The following is a 4765-nucleotide window of genomic DNA, read 5'->3' as shown; positions in this document are numbered from 1 at the left end:
CACTCGTACACACACTCGTGTACACACTCGTACTCGCACACATGCAGCCGTGGATCTCAGCAAACATCTCCTCGGCTGCCAACACATGCTCCGAGCGTCTCAGCGAAACAGATGGAAGTGAATGAATGTCACAATGTGGCCGCGATCACATGACATGAACCACCTCAGCGGGACTCGAACCCTCCACTCATGACCTCGCTCCGGGTCACACTCTAGGAAACGAGATAACAGGATATTAAGGAAAACAAGCTAGGAAGCAAGGACACAAAGTAACAAGACAATAAGGAAACAAAGTAACAAGTTAATAAGGAAACAAGGAAACAAAGTAACAAGATAATTAGGAAACAAAGTAACAAGTTAATAAGGAAACAAAGTAACAAGATAATTAGGAAACAAAGTAACAATTTAATAAGGAAACAAGGAAACAAAGTAACAAGATAAATAGGAAACAAAGTAACAAGTTAATAAGGAAACAAGGAAACAAAGTAACAAGATAATTAGGAAACAAAGTAACAAGTTAATAAGGAAACAAAGTAACAAGATAATTAGGAAACAAAGTAACAAGTTAATATGGAAACAAGGAAACAAAGTAACAAGATAATTAGGAAACAAAGTAACAAGTTAATAAGGAAACAAGGAAACAAAGTAACAAGATAATTAGGAAACAAAGTAACAAGAGATAAGGAAACAAAGTAACAAGTTAATAAGGAAACAAAGTAACAAGATAATAAGGAAACAAAGTAACAAGTTAATAAGGAAACAAAGTAACAAGATGATAAGGAAACAAAGTAACAAGTTAATAAGGAAACAAAGTAACAAGATAATACGGAAACAAAGTAACAAGTTAAAAAGGAAACAAAGTAACAAGATGATAAGGAAACAAAGTAACAAGATAATACGGAAACAAAGTAACAAGTTAAAAAGGAAACAAAGTTACAAGTTAATAAGGAAACAAAGTAAAAAGATAATAAGGAAACCAAGTAACAAGTTAATAAGGAAACAAGGACACAAAGTAACAAGATAACAAGGAAACGATCTAGGAAGCAAGGAAACAACGTAACAAGATAACAAGGAAACAAGCAGGGAAACAAGATTACAAGATAATAAGGAAACAAAGTAACAAGGAGATGAGCTAGAAAGCAAGGAAACAAACAAATTAACAAGATAATAAGGAAATGAGCTAGGAAACAAGGAAAAAAGTAACAAGATAATAAGGAAACAAGGACACAGATTAACAAGATAACAAGGAAACGAGCTAAGAAACAAGGAAACAAGGTAACAAGATAATAAGGAAACAAGGACACAGAGTAACAAGATAACAAGGAAACAAGCTAGGAAACAAGGAAACAAAGTTACAAGTAAATAAGGAGATGAGCAAGGAAACAAAGTAAAAAGATAACAAGGAAACTAGCTAGGAAGCAAGGAAATAAAGTAACAAGATAAGTAGGAAATGAGCTAGGTAGTATAATAGGAAACCAGGAACAAAGTAACAAGATAATAAGGAAACAAGTAAAAAAGTAACAAGATAATAAGGGAACAAAGTAACAAGATAATTAGGAAACAAGGACACAGAGTAAAAAGATAACAAGGAATTGAGCTAGGAAACAAGGACACAAAATAACAAGATAATAAGGAAACGAGCTAGGAAACATGGAAACAAAATTACGAGTAAATAAGGAAACGAGCTAGGAAACATGGAAACAAAATTACGAGTAAATAAGGAAACGAGCTAGGAAACATGGAAACAAAATTACGAGTAAATAAGGAAATGAGCTAGGAAACATGGAAACAAAATTACGAGTAAATAAGGAAACGAGCTAGGAAAGGACATGAAACAAGGACATGGAAAGGAAATGAGGAGAAGAGCAAAGAAAGAAAATTTGGGAAACAAAAACGAAGACAAGAACACAAGAAGGGAAACAAGGTAGCGAGAAAGGAAACTAAGAAAGAAACAGAAACTTGGATACAAGGAAGAAAACTAAAAAATATGGATGAGGAAAGAAAGAAGGGAACAAGGAAATGAAAATGGAAACTGAGGAACAAGCACAGAGACTAGTAAACGAGGAAGGAAAATAGGAAATAAGGAGATTAGATGATAAGGAAATGTGATAGGAAATAAGGTAACAGAAAAGGAAGCTAGGACACAAGAAAGGACACATTACAAAAAAAACAAGAAGACTAGGAAACAAGGTATGAAGGAAGGGAACTAGGAAACAAGTTATCAAGCCAAAGGCTGGAAACGACGAAACGTGATGACGACATCATCTCAATCATCTCAATCATCTCATGAGATCTCGTGAGTCACGAAGGTTCATCATCGACGCTCGACCGTCTCGCTCACGGTGACGTCACTTCAAGAAAGAACGTCTCAGAGACGCCGCCATATTTTCAGTCCATGTTATCTTCACTGTCTGAGTGACACACTGAGGAGGTCAGAGATCAAACTGTGGTCGTCTGACCTCACCGCTCATGGCTACACACAAAACCTCTGTTGTCCATCCTGTCTGCACACATGAGACACAAACAACTCTTCGTGAAAACAGATCATATGAAAATGAAGGAGTTCAAGAAAGTTCAATAAAGTTCAATAAAGATAAATTAAGTTTAATAAAGATAAATATATGTAAAAAAATATATATAAAGTTAAACCAAGTTAAATAAGTGTAAAATAAGGATAAATATAACTAAATAAAGCTACATTTAGTTAAACAAAGATAAATATAGTTAAACAAGTTTAATTTTGATAAACTCAAGTTTCAAATCATGTTGCATTTTTCATCACATTAATTTAAATGGTTTATATTTAAATATATTATGTATATCCAGCAAGATTTTATTATAGAGGACGAGAGGATACAGTAAATTCCAGCTGATGTTTGGACATATTTTGATTTCAAAACAAATAAAAGTAGTTACGACTTCGTCAAGAGTCATGTGGTCTGTAAATACTACAACACCAGAGTCAAGTACTGGACAATACTACACATATATACTTGTTACTACACTATCACAACACCAGAGTCAAGTACTGGACAATACTACACATATATACTTGTTACTACACTATTACAACACCAGAGTCAAGTACTGGACAATACTACACATATATACTTGCTACTACACTATCACAACACCAGAGTCAAGTACTGGACAATACTACACATATATACTTGTTACTACACTATCACAACACCAGAGTCAAGTACTGGACAATACTACACATATATACTTGTTACTACACTATTACAACACCAGAGTCAAGTACTGGACAATACTACACATATATACTTGCTACTACACTATCACAACACCAGAGTCAAGTACTGGACAATACTACACATATATACTTGTTACTACACTATCACTGTATATCGTTGTATTTATACGTATCAACACAATCCTAAAAAAAAAACACTGAACATCTCAAGGCTTTTACACATTTTGACAAATCGATCTTAAAGTATTAAATTCTTCGACTTCTTTTCTCCTCACATGAACACAGTGTCCTTGAACGCATCATGTTCGTCGTCATTATTAAACTGAGAAACTCGTCAAGTGTTGCCAAACACTCTGAGCTGCAGCTTCAACATTAAACCTCTTTATTGAGTCATTAACCGTCGACCACAGAATCAAACTCGCTGTCGTTGCTTTTATCCACGAAGGAGGCGAAGCTTTGGCTGAGAATCTGTAGTGAAGTCACAAGAACTGGAGAAAGAAAAGTTTCACTGGTTACAAGAAGTTCATCAATGATACACACATGTGAAGGTAATGTTCCAGTCGTGAAGGTTTACGATTAAGTAAAGTAAAGTTTATTTGTAAAGATGTTTCCAGACCAGGGTCACAAAGCGCTTAAACAATCAAAACAATATTCAATAAACTAAATACTTAAAAGATCAAGATAACACAGAGACAAACACAAGAGTCTCAGAGAATCAAGGAAACAAATCAAAGGGTCTTGAGATGTTTCTTGAAGGAGTCAGTAGATCATCAAACACAGATGTTTCTTGAAGGAGTCAGTAGATCATCAAACACAGATGTTTCTTGAAGGAGTCAGTAGATCATCAAACACAGATGTTTCTTGAAGGAGTCAGTAGATCATCAAACACAGATGTTTCTTGAAGGAGTCAGTAGATCATCAAACACACATGTTTCTTGAAGGAGTCAGTAGATCATCAAACACAGATGTTTCTTGAAGGAGTCAGTAGATCATCAAACACAGATGTTTCTTGAAGGAGTCAGTAGATCATCAAACACAGATGTTTCTTGAAGGAGTCAGTAGATCATCAAACACAGATGTTTCTTGAAGGAGTCAGTAGATCATCAAACACAGATGTTTCTTGAAGGAGTCAGTAGATCATCAAACACAGATGTTTCTTGAAGGAGTCAGTAGATCATCAAACACAGATGTTTCTTGAAGGAGTCAGTAGATCATCAAACACAGATGTTTCTTGAAGGAGTCAGTAGATCATCAAACACAGATGTTTCTTGAAGGAGTCAGTAGATCATCAAACACACATGTTTCTTGAAGGAGTCAGTAGATCATCAAACACAGATGTTTCTTGAAGGAGTCAGTAGATCATCAAACACAGATGTTTCTTGAAGGAGTCAGTAGATCATCAAACACAGATGTTTCTTGAAGGAGTCAGTAGATCATCAAACACAGATGTTTCTTGAAGGAGTCAGTAGATCATCAAACACAGAGATGGTTCCAAAGCTTAGGAGCAACAGTCTGGAAGGATTTCTCTTACTTGAAAGCAGCTTTTTA

At 35.0% G+C, this 4765-nt stretch overlaps 1 long non-coding RNA gene across 4 annotated transcripts; it reads left to right on the top strand.

Annotated features, from left to right (window-relative positions):
- The first annotated feature begins 611 nt into the window (after positions 1–611).
- Positions 612–2086, top strand: LOC148079071 (uncharacterized). 4 transcript variants are annotated; one of them, XR_015711372.1, is made up of 4 exons: positions 612–645; positions 1256–1275; positions 1316–1351; positions 1686–1702. It is a non-coding gene; the product is annotated as an uncharacterized LOC148079071 (long non-coding RNA). The 4 variants fall into 4 exon arrangements; XR_015711373.1 differs by having other exon boundaries at positions 627–645; positions 1248–1275; XR_015711371.1 differs by lacking the exons at positions 612–645; positions 1686–1702 and adding an exon at positions 2065–2086 and having other exon boundaries at positions 1234–1275.
- The last annotated feature ends 2679 nt before the right edge of the window (positions 2087–4765 follow it).

The sequence above is a fragment of the Callionymus lyra genome, chromosome 5, assembly GCF_982586985.1.
Source record: "Callionymus lyra chromosome 5, fCalLyr1.hap1.1, whole genome shotgun sequence".
Classification (NCBI taxonomy): Eukaryota; Metazoa; Chordata; class Actinopteri; order Syngnathiformes; family Callionymidae; genus Callionymus; species Callionymus lyra.
This window is presented reverse-complemented; position numbering and strand designations above follow the sequence as displayed.